The 16626-nt window shown below is 46.3% G+C and overlaps 1 protein-coding gene across 3 annotated transcripts in view; it reads left to right on the top strand.

Moving 5' to 3' along the window:
• The window catches only part of CIPC (CLOCK interacting pacemaker), a 31787-nt gene that overhangs the window by 8923 nt on the left and 6238 nt on the right, over positions 1-16626 (top strand). The window contains exon 2 of one of the 3 annotated variants that reach the window (XM_069735977.1): positions 15841-16160. The exons of the other annotated variants lie outside the window; for them this stretch is intronic. The gene's annotated coding sequence lies outside the window, so the exon portion shown is untranslated. The remainder of the gene's footprint in view (positions 1-15840; positions 16161-16626) is intronic. 3 annotated transcript variants of the gene reach the window in all.

The raw sequence follows: 16626 nt of genomic DNA, 5'->3' as shown, positions 1-16626 counted from the left end.
TAATATGGGGATATTACATTGTATGTGACCTGCGGTATAATATGGGGATATTACATCTATATGTGACCTGCGGTATAATATGGGGATATTACATCTGTATGTGACCTGCGGTATAATATGGGGATATTACATCTGTATCTGCCCTGCGGTATAATATGGGGATATTACATCTGTATCTGCCCTGCGGTATAATATGGGGATATTACATCTGTATCTGCCCTGCGGTATAATATGGGGATATTACATCTGTATCTGCCCTGCGGTATAATATGGGGATATTACATCTGTATCTGCCCTGCGGTATAATATGGGGATATTACATCTGTATGTGACCTGCGGTATAATATGGGGATATTACATCTGTATGTGACCTGCGGTATAATATGGGGATATTACATCTGTATGTGACCTGCGGTATAATATGGGGATATTACATCTGTATGTGACCTGCGGTATAATATGGGGATGTTACATCTGTATGTGACCTGCGGTATAATATGGGGATATTACATCTATATGTGACCTGCGGTATAATATGGGGATATTACATCTATATGTGACCTGCGGTATAATATGGGGATATTACATCTGTATGTGACCTGCGGTATAATATGGGGATATTACATCTATATGTGACCTGCGGTATAATATGGGGATATTACATCTGTATGCGGTATAATATGGGGATATTACATCTATATGTGACCTGCGGTATAATATGGGGATATTACATCTGTATGCGGTATAATATGGGGATATTACATCTATGTGACCTGCGGTATAATATGGGGATATTACATCTATATGTGACCTGCGCTATAATATGGGGATATTACATCTATATGTGACCTGCGCTATAATATGGGGATATTACATCTGTATGTGACCTGCAGTATAATGGGGATATTACATCTGTATGTGACCTGCGGTATAATATGGGGATGTTACATCTGTATGTGACCTGCAGTATAATGGGGATATTACATCTGTATGTGACCTGCGGTATAATATGGGGATATTACATCTGTATGTGACCTGCGGTATAATGGGGATATTACATCTGTATCTTCCCTGCGGTATCATGGGGATATTACATCTGTATGTGACCTGCGGTATAATAAGGGGATATTACATCTGTATGTGACCTGCGGTATAATAAGGGGATATTACATCTGTATGTGACCTGCGGTATAATATGGGATATTACGTCTGTATGTGACCTGCGGTATAATGTGGGATATTACGTCTGTATGTGCCCTGCGGTATAATATGGGGATATTACATCTGTATCTGCCCGGCGCTGTAATATGGGGATATTACATCTATATGTGACCTGCGGTATAATGGGGATATTACATCTATATGTTACCTGCAGAATAATATGGGAAAATTACATCTGTATGTGACCTGCACTATAATATGGGGATATTACATCTATATGTGACCTGCGGTATAATATGGGGATATTACATCTATGTGACCTGCGGTATAATATGGGGATATTACATCTATATGTGACCTGCGCTATAATATGGGGATATTACATCTGTATGTGACCTGCGGTATAATATGGGAATATTACATCTATATGTGACCTGCGCTATAATATGGGGATATTACATCTATATGTGACCTGCGCTATAATATGGGGATATTACATCTGTATGTGACCTGCGGTATAATGGGGATATTACATCTGTATGTGACCTGCGGTATAATATGGGGATGTTACATCTGTATGTGACCTGCGGTATAATGGGGATATTACATCTGTATCTGCCCTGCGGTATCATGGGGATATTACATCTGTATGTGACCTGCGGTATAATAAGGGGATATTACATCTGTATGTGACCTGCGGTATAATAAGGGGATATTACATCTGTATGTGACCTGCGGTATAATATGGGATATTACGTCTGTATGTGACCTGCGGTATAATGTGGGATATTACGTCTGTATGTGCCCTGCGGTATAATATGGGGATATTGCATCTGTATCTGCCCGGCGCTGTAATATGGGGATATTACATCTATATGTGACCTGCGGTATAATGGGGATATTACATCTATATGTTACCTGCAGAATAATATGGGAAAATTACATCTGTATGTGACCTGCACTATAATATAGGGATATTACATCTATGTGACCTGTGGTATAATATGGGGATATTACATCTATATGTGACCTGTGGTATATATAATATGGGTATGTTACATCTGTATATAATCTGCGGTATAACATGGAGATATTACATCTGTATGTGCCCTGTGGTATATTATGGGACATTACATCCCGGGCTGTGGAGTCGGTAAGCCAATCCTCCGACTTCTCAATTTCCATGACAGCAACTCCACGACTCCAACTCCCTCATACATGGCTCATGTTTAAGTAATAAATTTGCTGTAGTAAAATGGTAACATCAGGCTTTTAACCATTATTATGATACAATAATCAAGCCATTTAGATAGAACATAAAATATATTTATTGGAATACAACTTTAAAAAAAAAAACTTTTGCATATTTACAATTTATTATACACTCTGCAGTATGTGGGGAAAAAAACAGTTTACCGTATGTTAGGGCTAGCGGAACGCACCAAATACAAAGACAGATAGAGTATGGTGAGTTCGCAGCCCGGGGTCCACCGTGCAGAGATGGAACCTGCTGCCAAGTAATGACGGACTATATGGCGGTACTCATAAGTATACACACGTGGGTTAAACTTCACCCAGCATGAAGGAAGCGATCCTGTTGCGTCACAGGATCGCGGTACCGCACATAGAGCGCGAGCAAGTAGTCAGCGAACTCAACCCCAACTAGGATTGAAGTCCGATTAGACCGTTGCTGGCACAACACCGCAACTGGGTGTGTAAGGAAGCTGAATAACAATATTAGGGCACAAGAGTGCATGCGGTGCCGCACTGACGAACGCCACTAACCACCCAGGCTTGGGTAAGGAAAGCACAGAGGAAGTGCACGGCGCCGTACTGGCGGTCACAGCAACTGGACGCTGTAATGTGTGATTCGTGCTGTAGGATAAGTCGGGCGCTAGATAGCAACCATACACCTTCCGCGAACAGACATTCAATAGGGAAGGGGTATCCAAGGACGACTTGCACTCACAACAAACACACATATGCAAATGTACACTAGCGCATGGCCGTGCGGTCATGCGCAGTTTATATAGTTGCAGCACAGGAAGTGGCCACAGAAACTTTGCCCTTCCAAGACCTGCCAAGAGGACCAATGGAATGTGCTGCAGGGCCTGAGCACATGACCCTCGATCTCCAACGGGAGATCTTGCCCTGGGCATGCTCAGTGTGTGCAGACAAGGACTTAGTCCCAGAGAAGTCTGCTCGCTGCTGACCTGCACTGGCTTTAATGGCAGAAGCTGAAGAAGCAGCAGTAACTCTCTGTACAGAGTGAGACTGAGCAAGACGCTGGGACCGACGTCCCTGCTGAGCAGACTCCACTGCGGCTGGATAAGAATGGGAGACCGCAGCGGAGATGGCTCGAGATTCCCCCTGTGCAGAAGCGGGAACTCGAGACCTAACATTACCCCCCCCCTCCTAGGGCCCCCCCCCTCCTTGGGCCTCGCTACGCTCGAAGGCAGCAATGAGCTGTGGGGCCCGAATGTTTTCAGCAGGCTCCCATGACCTGTCCTCTGGGCCATAACCCTTCCAATCCACCAGATAGAACTTTTTGCCGCGTACCACCTTGCACCCCAAAATAGCGTTCACCTCGTAATCGTCCGTAGACGAACCCGATGTCCCGGCAGATGACTCGGAAAACCGGGACATGTATACGGGTTTCAAGAGGGACACATGAAAGGTGTCGGTGATACCCAAGCGTGGAGGAAGAGCCAAACGGTAGACCACAGGATTAACCTGTTCGAGAACCTTGAAGGGACCCAAGTAGCGAGGAGCAAACTTAGTGGACTCAACTCGAAACCTGATGTTACGGGCGGAGAGCCACACCAAGTCGCCTGGAGCAAAGGTCGGAGCGGGGCGCCGATGAACATCGGCGGAGGACCTCATTCTCTCCTTGGAGGCCCGAATGGCATCCTGCGTGCGGTCCCAAATGTCCCGTGCCTCCACAGCCCAGTCTGCCACCCTGGAGTCAGCAGAAGACACAGGCATGGGCACAGGAACACGCGGATGCTGGCCGTAATTTAGGAGGAATGGAGTCTGACCGGTGGTGTCGGCTACGGCATTGTTAAGTGCAAACTCTGCCCACGGTAGCAAGGATGCCCAGTCATCCTGCCTGGCAGAAACAAAATGTCGTAAATATGTGACCAAGGTCTGGTTGGCCCTCTCTACCAACCCATTCGTCTCGGGATGATATGCCGAAGAGAGATTCAACTCAATACTGAGTAGACGACAAAGCTCTCTCCAGAATCGAGACGCAAACTGGGGACCCCGGTCACTAACAATTTTGTCTGGCATACCGTGTAGGCGAAAGATATGCTTGACGAACAAGACAGCCAACGCCGTGCAGAAGGTAGCCGTGGAAGAGGCACCAAGTGCACCATTTTGGAAAAATGGTTGGTGATCACCCAGATAATGGTGCAGTTACGAGACTTGGGTAAGCCCACCACAAAGTCCATCCCGACCATCTCCCAGGGCCTGTCCGCCACCGGCAGAGGATAAAGCAAACCAGCTGGCCGTTGCCGAGGAGTCTTGTTCTTGGCGCAAGAGACACACGCCCGAACATACTCTGCGACATCACGAGCCATATGCGGCCACCAGTATGTCCTCGCCAGTAACTCAGATGTCCTTTTGGTACCAAAATGTCCACCCACCCTGGACGAGTGTGCCCAAGAGAGAACCTCCGGTCGCAAACTGGATGGTACAAAAGTCTTGCCCGGAGGCACAGACTCTAGCGAAACCGGGGCTACAGTTCTCAAGCTCTCGGTGGGGACAATAAACCGAGGCTCCTCCTCCTCCTCCGCAGATGACACAACGGAGCGAGAGAGAGCGTCGGCCCGAATGTTCTTCTCCCCAGAAAGAAAATGGAGGGTGAAATGAAACCGGGAGAAGAATAAGGACCATCTGGCCTGGCGAGAATTCAACCGCTGGGCTGTCTGCAGGTACACCAAATTTTTATGGTCTGTGAAGACTTGGAAGGGAAAACGTGCTCCCTCCAAGAGATGTCTCCACTCCGAGAAAGCCAACTTCATGGCTAGCAACTCCCTGTCCCCGATGGAATAATTCCTCTCTGCTGGTGAGAAGGTCTTGGAGAAAAAGAAGCAAGGATGCTTCCGACCTTGAGCATCCTTTTGGAAGAGGACTGCTCCAGCACCAACAGAAGAGGCATCCACCTCCATGATAAATGGCTTATCAACATCGGGGCGATGTAGGATGGGAGCGCTAGCGAAGTGTGACTTTATAGAGTTAAAGGCCTTGGAGACCTCCTCAGACCACAATTTGGGATTCGCCCCCTTCTTGGTGAGGGCAACCAAGGGAGCTACCAAAGTTGAGAAGTGCGGAATGAACTGGCGATAATAATTAATGAACCCCATAAAGCGCTGCACCGCTTTAAGAGAATGGGGTTCCTGCCAGTCCATCACAGCCTGTAGTTTGGCAGGATCCATAGCCAATCCCTGGGCAGAGATGATGTAGCCTAGGAAAGGTAAGGACTCCTGCTCAAACATACACTTCTCCAACTTGGCATAGAGGGAGTTTGCCCGTAGGAGGTCGAAGACTTTGCAAACATCTCTCCGGTGGGAGTCAATATCTGGAGAGTAGATGAGAATATCATCCAGATAGACTACGACCGAGGTGGAAAGCATATCCCGGAAGATATCGTTCACAAAGTCCTGGAAAACGGCTGGGGCATTACAGAGCCCGAAGGGCATCACCAGATATTCATAGTGCCCATCCCTGGTGTTAAAAGCCGTCTTCTATTCGTCCCCCTCACGGATGCGAATCAGGTTGTAAGCACCCCGCAGATCTAGTTTAGTAAATACCCTTGCTCCCCGAAGCCTATTGAAGAGCTCAGATATCAAGGGCAAAGGATACTTATTTTTAACGGTGATGGCATTAAGACCCCTGTAGTCTATGCATGGACGCAATTCCCCATTCTTCTTTTGCACGAAGAAGAACCCTGCCCCAGCAGGTGACACTGACTTCCTAATGAATCCTCTTGCCAGATTTTCCTGGATGTACTGTGACATTGCCTCCGTCTCCGGGAGAGATAACGGATAGACTCGACCCCGATGAGGCTCAGCACCAGGCAAGAGATCAATAGGACAGTCATAGGGGCGATGGGGCGGAAGGATCTCCGCCGCCTTTTTGGAGAACACGTCTGCATAAGACCAATACTGCTTGGGGAGAGAGGAAAGATCTGCGGGTACCTCTGTAGTAGCAACCTGAACGCACTCCCTCTGACACCTACCCCCACAAGATTCGCCCCATCCCAGGATTCTGCCAGAGGACCACTCAATATGAGGAGAGTGGTACCGTAGCCAAGGTATTCCCAACAGGACCTCATCAATTCCCTCAGGAATGACGAGCAGAGATATAATCTCCTGATGAGATGGCGACATGGACAGAGTAAAAGGGATGGTCTGGTGTGTAATCTGTGAGGGCAGTGTCGACCCATTCACCACTCGTACTGTTACTGGTTGAGCTAGCATAACCAGGGGTATTGCGTGACGTTGGGCGAAGGCAGAAGACATAAAATTGCCCTCCGCCCCAGAATCCACGCAGAGCTCTACCGAGTGGGAGAATGAGCCTATAGTAATTGTCCCCTTAAAGGACAATTTAGAGGCAAACATCGCCGTGTCTAGTGTACCTCCACCTACTACCTGAGGACATCTGGTGGCTAGATGTCCTGACTGCTGGCAAACATGACAGACCTTGAGTGCACAAGCGGTCCGGGACTTAGATCCCGCTTGTGACACTTCCCTGGCCTCATGTGACTCAGGAACCAGGACCGGAGATTCCAGAGGTTTGGCGAAGGTAGGAGCCAGCCGAAACCTCTGCCTACACTGGGCTCGCTCTAACCTCCGCTCGTTAAAACGGAGGTCAATTCGAGTGGAGACAGTTATTAAGTCCTCCAGTGTGGCAGGAATCTCCCTAGTGGCCAGAGCGTCCTTAACGTGGTCAGCCAGGCCCCTCCAAAATATGGGGATAAGAGCTTTATCCGACCAATCCAGCTCAGAAGCTAAAGTGCGGAATTGGACGGCAAACTGACTGACCAAGGACTCACCCTGAGTTAATGCCAGCAGTTGGAGCGCAGTATCATGGGTGACTTGAGGTCCTAAAAAGACCTGTTTCAGAGTGCTCAGAAACAGCGGAGCACTCTGCACCACATGATCGCCACGCTCCCACAGCGGCGTAGCCCATTCCAACGCCCTGTCCGACAAGAGAAACACTATAAATCCCACCTTAGCCCGCTCTGTGGGAAAACGTGCAGCCAGGAGCTCGAGGTGAATAGAGCACTGACTCACAAATCCCCTACAAAATTTGCTATCACCAGAAAATTTTTCTGGCAGCGGGAGGCGAGAAAATGTCGGAGCAGGGGTGGCAATGGACAGGGTTGCTGCAGCCACGCTAGCAGCCTGTACAGCAACTGCGGTAACATCCACAGCTGAGGTTGCGCTCTCAAGAGCCGCCAACCTACCCTCCAGCTGCTGGATATACCGCAAGGATTGCTGTTTGTCCGTCATTACTAGCCAGACCCTGGCGCTAGTGTAATGTTAGGGCTAGCGGAACGCACCAAATACAAAGACAGATAGAGTAAGGTGCGTTCGCAGCCCGGGGTCCACCGTGCAGAGATGGAACCTGCTGCCAAGTAATGACGGACTATATGGCGGTACTCATAAGTATACACACGTGGGTTAAACTTCACCCAGCGTGAAGGAAGCGATCCTGTTGCGTCACAGGATCGCGGTACCGCACATAGAGCGCGAGCAAGTAGTCAGCGAACTCAACCCCAACTAGGATTGAAGTCCGATTAGACCCTTGCTGGCACAACACCGCAACTGGGTGTGTAAGGAAGCTGAATAACAATATTAGGGCACAAGAGTGCATGCGGTGCCGCACTGACGAACGCCACTAACCACCCAGGCTTGGGTAAGGAAAGCACAGAGGAAGTGCACGGCGCCGTACTGGCGGTCACAGCAACTGGACGCTGTAATGTGTGATTCGTGCTGTAGGATAAGTCGGGCGCTAGATAGCAACCATACACCTTCCGCGAACAGACATTCAATAGGGAAGGGGTATCCAAGGACGACTTGCACTCACAACAAACACACATATGCAAATGTACACTAGCGCATGGCCGTGCGGTCATGCGCAGTTTATATAGTTGCAGCACAGGAAGTGGCCACAGAAACTTTGCCCTTCCAAGACCTGCCAAGAGGACCAATGGAATGTGCTGCAGGGCCTGAGCACATGACCCTCGATCTCCAACGGGAGATCTTGCCCTGGGCATGCTCAGTGTGTGCAGACAAGGACTTAGTCCCAGAGAAGTCCGCTCGCTGCTGGCTTTAATGGCAGAAGCTGAAGAAGCAGCAGTAACTCTCTGTACAGAGTGAGACTGAGCAAGACGCTGGGACCGACGTCCCTGCTGAGCAGACTCCACTGCGGCTGGATAAGAATGGGAGACCGCAGCGGAGATGGCTCGAGATTCCCCCTGTGCAGAAGCGGGAACTCGAGACCTAACACCGTATATACTCGAGTATAAGCCGAGATTTTCAGCCCATTTTTTGGGGGCTGAAAGTCCCCTTCTTGGCTTATACTCGAGTCATACCCGGGGTCGGCAGGTGAGGGGGGGCAGGGGCTGTCTAGTTATACTCACCTACTGCTGGCGCGGTCCCTGCACATCCCTGCTTTTTCCAGCGCTGCAGCTTCTTCCTGTACTGAGCCGTCACATGGTACCGCTCATTACAGTCATGAATATGCGGCTCCACCTCCCATAGAGGTGGAGCCGCATATTCATGACTGTAATGATCGGTAACTGTGACCGCTCAATACAGGATGACGATGCAGCGCTGGAAGAAGCAGGGACCGCGCCGGGAGCAGGTAAGTCCCTCCCCGGGGAGGGGAGCGCTTCGCGATATTTACCTGCTCCTTGTTCCGGTGCGGCTCCGTCTCCAGCATCCTCTGGCAGTGACGCTCAGGTCAGAGGGCGCGGTGACGTAGTCAGTGCGCGCCCTCTGCTGAGCGTCAGTGCTGGAGACGGAGCCGCACGAGGAGCAGGTAAATATTGAAAGCGCCGGCGTCCTGAGCTAAGAGAGGTGAGTATATGATTTTTTTTTTTTTATTGCAGCAGCAGCAGAATTATATATGGCACAGCTTTATATGGAGCATCTATGGGGCAGTAATGAACAGTATGGAGCATTATATGTGGCACAGCTTTATATGGAGCATCTATGGGGCCATAATGAACAGTATGCAGCATTATATGTGGCACAGCTTTATATGGGACCATAATGAACGGTGCAGAGCATTATATGTGGCACAGCTTTATATGGAGCATCTATGGGGCAATAATGAACAGTATGCAGCATTATATGTGGCACAGCTTTATATGGAGCATCTTATGGGACAATAATGAACGGTATGGAGCATCTATTTTTATTTTTGAAATTCACCGGTAGCTGCTGCATTTCCTACCCTAGGCTTTTACTCGAGTCAATAAGTTTTCCCAGTTTATTGTGGCAAAATTAGGGGGGTCGGCTTATACTCGGGTCGGCTTATACTCGAGTATATACGGTATATAATTCCACATGTGTTAATTCATAGTTTTGATGCCTTCAGTGTGAATGTACAATTTTCATAGTCATGAAAATGCAGAAAAATCTTTAAATGAAGTATGTCGAAACTTTTGGTCTGTACTGTAGTCCTTATCGTTCCCGTTACTGTATTTTCGAATTTGAGATGATATAAAACAGTTTTTCCCCTTATATTCTATGTTTAGTGTATATATAAGACATCAGAGCATCTAATTTCTCCAAACATGAGCTAAGAGGAAAAACAAACTAAAACATCAAACATACAGAGACAAAATATACTGGACTATTGATTTATGCACAGTTTTCTGAAAGATTTAGATATGCTTTAAGAAGTACTTACCTTCCTTAATCCTGGTTTCCTGTTCACTCCAGAAGTACTGAGATGAATGCAGGCATTCCTTCCTTGTGTGTTTATTTTTCCCCCCTTATTGTAGAGGAGGAGCTTCACTACTTGTCATGAACGTAAACTGCAGCACATATTCATCTCAGCTAAAAGTCAGGACCTTAGATCAGGAGTAGGACATTTCATAACTTTCCCAAATTCTTATGAAAAAAATATTCCCCACAACATGCATTGAACTACTGTACCCAATTTATTATATATTTTAGGAGTCGATCCATTTTATACCGACTCCACAACCCTGATTACATCTATATGTGACCTGTGGTGTATTATGGGATATTACATCTATGTGCCCTGTGGTATGTTATGGGATATTACATATATATATGACTTGCGGTACACTCCCTGACAGAAGTTATGTCGCTTATCCATGTTATGTAAATAAAAGCTTATAACCTGACGTTAAATTCATCCATTGGTTGTATAAATTATTCTTTAGAAAGCGGAAACACTCCGAAATGTGGTTTAGGTTAAGAAAATAAATTGGTATCAATGCAGAAATATTGATCAGTTAATGGACACAGAATGGTCATATTTTGGCAAGACAAAAGTTTTGTCGCCTGGTCATGTAGTGCACCCAATCCTAGTTTACATCCTCACCTGTGCTCAGTAAATGATCCGTTAATTACTATGTGTGTATAAAAAGAAACCCAGCACCCCAAACCTTCACTTGAACTGCAACTTGAGCTCTGACAACATGCCAAAAATCCACCCTGCAACCAAAACCTGGATTATCAAGAGGCTGAAGACCAGATCCACTGCAGATGTGGCAGGGATTAAAGGCCTAGAGACTGGCTAGGTCACTCCATGACCTTAATGTGCTTCTTTTTGAGCCACTGCTTTGTTGCCTTGGCTGTATGTTTTGGGACATTGTCTTGCTGGAAGAGCCAGCCACAACCCATTTGTAATGTTTTGGCGGAGGGAAGGACGTTATCACACAGGATTTTACGGTACATGGCACCATCTGTGAGGACTGGCGGAACTCACCAAGTTAATATGGATGTTATAATTGGTGCGTTCGCAGCCTGGGGTCCACCGTACAGGAGACAACCTGCTGCTAGAAAATGACGGCACTATATGGTGGTATAAGTGAACTCATTACTTCACTGAGTCACACAGAAAAGAAGACGCTGTGCCCTGTTAGCGTTACAGGGTAACACAGCTAACTGCTGAGCTGATGGCAGTCAGTGTTCACGCACACAGAGAAGCACACAAAAACTCCTCACCGGAGGTGCCAGTATTCTAGGGGCTTATTTCAGCCGGTTCCTTGAATACAATCATACAAACTCCTCACCGGAGGTGCCGGTATTCTAGGGGCTTATTTCAGCCAGGTCCCTGAATACAGGCGTGACCACAATTAGCAAGCTCATAACATGAAGTGATACTAGCGCATGGCCATGTGTCCATGCAAACTTTTTATAGCTGCAGCAGCTTCAGGACCTTCCTAGAGGACCAATGGAAGCTGCTACAATACCAGAGCAACTTCAGGACCTTCCTAGAAGACCAAAGGGAGCTGCAGCAGTACCTTAGCATGTGACCCCTGACCTCCAATGAGAGGTCTTACCTTGGGCATGCTCAGAAGGGAAAAAGCAGGACTTAGTCCCAGAGACGTCTGCTCGCCACTGACCAGTACTGGCTACAATGGCTGAGCCTGGGAAAGCAGCAGAAACCATCCACACAGTGTCAGGCTGAGCCAGACGCTGGGACCGATGTCTCCGCTGAGCAGGTACCACTGTGGTTGGAGAGGAATGGGAGACCGCAGAGGAGATGACTCGAGATTCCCCCTGTGCAGAGGCGGGAACTCGACCCCTAACACCATCCATTGAAGCAGTGAAGTAGTCCTGTGACCTTAGCAGAGAAACACCCCCAAAACATAATGTTTCCACCTCCATGCCTGTCAGTGGGGACAGTGTTCTTTGGGTCATTGGCAGCATTTCTGTTCCTCCAAACACGGTGAGTTGAGTTAATGCCAAAGAGCTCAATTTTTTCTCATCTGACTACAGCACCTTCTCCCGATCACTCACAGAATCATCCAGATGTTCATTGGCAAACTTCAGAAGGGCCTTGCAAGCACGGCAGGATTTTAAACCTTTACAGCGTAATGTGTTACCAGTGGTTTTCTTGGTGTCTGTGGTCACAACTGCCTTGAGATCATTAGCGGGTTGTGTAGTTTTAGGCTGATCTCACTTCCTCATGATTAAGGATACCCCACGAGGTGACATTTTGCATGGTGCCCCAGATCAATGTCAATTGATAGTCATTTTGTATTTTTATTATTATTATTTATTTATGTAGCACTCTTGATTCCATGGTGCTGTACATGAGAAGGGGTTACATACAAATTACAGACATCACTTACAGTAAGCAAACTAACAATGACAGACTGCTACAGAGGGGAGAGGACCCTGCCCTTTTGGGCTTACATACTACAGGATGGTGGAGAAGGAGACAGTAGGTTGGGGGGTTGCAGCAGCTCCGGTGTTGGTGAGGAGGTAGCTCCGGTAGTGATGAGGAGGCAGCGGGGTCAGTGCAGGCTGTAAGCTTTCTTGAAGAGGTGGGTTTTCAGGTTCCGTCTGAAGGCTCCGAATGTGATTGATAGTCTTACGTGTTGGGGCACAGAATTCCTGAGGATGGGCGATATTCTGGAAAAGTCTTGGTGGCGATTAGGTGATTAGCGAATAAGTGTGGAGGAGAGAAGGAGGACTTGGGAGGACCGGAGATTATGTGAGTGAAGATATCGAGAGATTTATTCAGAGATATTTGGAGGAGACAGGTTATGGATGGCTTTGTAGGTCAGTATTAGAAATTTGAACTGGGTATGCTGCGGGAATGGGAGCCAGTGAAGAGATTTGCAGAGGGGAGAAGCGGAGGAGTAGCGAAGAGATAGATGAATTAGTCGGGTAGCAGAGTTAAGGAATGACTGGAGAGGTGTGAGAGTGTTAGCAGGGAGGCCACAGAAAAGGATGTTGCAGTAGTCGAGGAGGGAGATGATGAGGGCATGCCCAAGCATATTAGTAGATTGAGGGTTGAGGAAAGGACGGATTCTGGAAATATTTTTGAGCTGGAGGTGACAGGAGGTGGAAAGAGCTTGGATGTGCGGTTTGAAGGACAGGGCAGAGTCAAGGGTTACTCCGAGGCTGCAGACTTCCAGTACTTGGGAAAGTGTGATGTCATTGATTGTGATAAATAGATCAGGAAAGGAAGATCTGTATTTCTTCCATTTTCTTACTATTGCACCAACAGTTGTCTCCTTCTCACCCAACATCTTACGTATGGTTTTGTAACCCATTCCAGCTTTATGCAGCTCTATGATCTTGTCCCTGACATCCTTAGAAAGTTCTTTGGTCTTGCCCGTGTTGTAGAAGTTAGAGTTTTATAAGAGTGACTATGTAAAACAGCTGTCTTTAATGGAGTTAACGAGTTCATTAGGAGTGTCCAACTGGTCTGTAGGAGCCAGAACTCTTAATGGTTGGTTAGGGGATCAAATACTTATTTCTCACTGCAAAATGGGAATTTATATAATTTATACAATGTGATTTCCTGGAGTTTATTTTTGATGTTTTGTCTCTCAATATTAAAATTTACCTACCCTTAAAATTATATACTGTTAATGTCTTTGTCAGTGGGCAAACTTACAAAATCAGCAAGGGATCAAATACTTATTTCCCCCACTGTATGTGTACCCTGCGGTATAATATGAGAATATTACATCTGTATACAGGAGCTTCTTACAAAATTAGAATATCATCAAAAAGTGGATTTATTTCAGTTCTTCAGTACAAAAAGTGAAACACATATATTATATAGCGTCATTACAAACAGTATTTCAAGAGTTTATTTCTGTTAATAATTATGGCTTACAGCCAATGAAAACCCAAAAGTCATTATCTCAGTAAATTAGAATACTTTATAACACCAGCTTGAAAAATTATTTTAAAATCCGAAATTTTGGCCTACTGAAATGTATGTTCAGTAAATGCACTCAATACTTGTTTGGGTCTCTTTTTGCATCAGTTACTGCATCAATGCGGCGTGGCATGGAGGAGATCAGCCTGTGGCACTGCTGAGGTGTTATGGAAGCCCAGGTTGCTTTGATAGCAGCCTTCAGCTCGTTTGCATTGTTGGGTCTGGTGTCTCTCATCTTCCTCTTGACAATACCTCATAGATTCTCTATGGGGTTAAGGCAAGTGTGGACAGGTGCCAAGTCCTGCTGGAGAATGAAATGTCCATCTCCAAAAAAGCTTGTCGGCAGAGGAAGCATGAAGTTCTCTAAAAAATTTTGGCTGTGCTGATTTTGGTCTTGATAAAACGTAGTGGACCTACACCAGCAGATGACATGGCTCCCCAAACCATCACTGATTGTGGAAACTTCACACTAGACCTCATGCAACTTGGATTGTGGCCTCTCCACTCTTCCTCCAGACTCTGGGACCTTGATTTTCAAAGGAAATGCAAAATTTACTTTTATCTGAAAACAGCAACCTTGGACCACTGAACAACAGTTCTATTCTTTTTCTCCTTGGCCCAGGTAAGACACTTCTGGCGTTGTCTATTGGTCCTGAGTGGCTTGACATGAGGAATGCGACACTTGTAGCCCATGTCCTGGATACATCTGTGTGTGGTGGCTAGTGAAGCAACGACTCCAGCAGCAGTCCACTCCTTGTGAATCTTCCCCAAATTTTTGAATGACCTTTTCCTAACAATCCTTTCAAGGCTGCGGTTATCCCAATTGCTTGTTCACCTTTTTCTACCACACTTTTTTTTTCCTTCCACTCAACTTTCCATTAATATGCTTGGATACAGCACTGTGTGAACAGCCAGCTTCTTTAGCAATGGCCTTTTGTGGCTTACCCTCCTTGTGGAGTGTGTCAAAGACTGCCTTCTGGACATCTGTCATGTCAGCAGTCTTCCCCATGATTGAGGAGCTACTGAAACAGACTAAGGGACCTTTTTAAACGCTTACGAAGCCTTTACGGGTGTTTTTTTTTGTTGTTGTTAATTATTCTAATTAACTGAGATAATGACTTTTGGGTTTTCATTGGCTGTAAGCCAGAATCATCAACATTAACAGAAATAAACACTTGAAATTGATCACTCTGTTTGGAATGACTCTATATAATATACGAGTATGAGTTTCACTTTTTGTATTGAAAAACTGAAGTAAATTAACTTTTTGATGATATTCTAATTTTGTGACAAGTACTTGTATGTGATGTGGTGTAATATGGGGTATAGAATACCACACAAATATATTGAATACTCGGGTGCTAAACTAAAAAAAAAAAGTTTTTTGCAAAAAAAATGTTTTTGTATTTTCAAGTACCGTAGTTTTAAAGGAGTATCTCCAAGATCCTATCCCAATATCTAGTAAATGTAATAATAATAATATTAGCAATCACCTCCAATTAGTAATGTAGTATAGTTCTTCTGATTTGGTATGTCGCTTACCCCATGTGCAGGGCATTGCAGTAGCTTAGGTATCCATGCCTATGACCTTATAGTGACAATTATTTGTTATTGGTCGGTCATAACCATCGATACCTAAGCTACTGCAATGCCCTGCACATGGGGTAAGCGACATCACAAATCAGAAGAACTATGCTACATTTCTAATTAGAGGTATTTGCTAATAATATTACACCTTCTACATATTGAATTCCAATTTCTCCTTCTGTCCCACTGCCTCAGTGTCGCTGTAACCTCCTTCCTCCAAGCCCCGGCAACGTGTCACCTTAACCCTCTGCCTCACTTTCCTGGCTTGTCCCATTGTCTGATAGAGTGGTGTAAGGCCACCACTACTGGACTCTGGAGGAGATGTGTTCTGTGCAGTGATGGATCGCACTTCTCTATCTGCGTCTGATGGAGGAGTCTGGGTTTGGTGATTCCAGGAGGACGTTCCTCCCCTGACTGCATTGTGCCCCTGTACATATGGAGGAGGATAATGCTATGGGCTTGTTTCCGGGGCTCGGCCTCAGCCCCTTAGTTCCAGTGAAGGAAAATCTGAAAGAGTAAGTACATTTTCTTTCTAATTTTTCATATTTAGAAGGCCCTTGATTTGCCTGTAGATCGGTGATGGTGCAGGTCCTGAATTCCCCACTAGACCCCTGAGAAGTGTGCAGCTGAGCAGACAGGAGCGCACAGTTCCTATCTGAGAGTGCACACCGGCTGGAGTACTGATTTAATAGAAAGCATTGAACTGCAGCCGTTCTGTGTGCGCTTTCAGACTTGTTTGCTGAGCTGCATAATTGGTGGGGGTCTTTGATCACCTCTACTGATGTGCAGATAATTGAAGGGCCTGCTAAATCCAAATAATTAGGAAAAGGACATAGTAGACAACTGCAGCTTTAGAACAGCTTGGTGAAGACCCTTATCTGTTGTCAATAACTGTGCCCAGAGCAGGAGATCCATAAAGACATGGAGGGGGGAACATGTGCGGTTGCGCAGAGCCTGGACCCCATGCTATAATGGAGATTG

Source organism: Ranitomeya imitator, chromosome 1 (assembly GCF_032444005.1).
Source record: "Ranitomeya imitator isolate aRanImi1 chromosome 1, aRanImi1.pri, whole genome shotgun sequence".
Classification (NCBI taxonomy): domain Eukaryota; kingdom Metazoa; phylum Chordata; class Amphibia; order Anura; family Dendrobatidae; genus Ranitomeya; species Ranitomeya imitator.
Note: the sequence above shows the minus strand (reverse complement) of the source record. Positions and strands in the feature narration are given on the sequence as shown.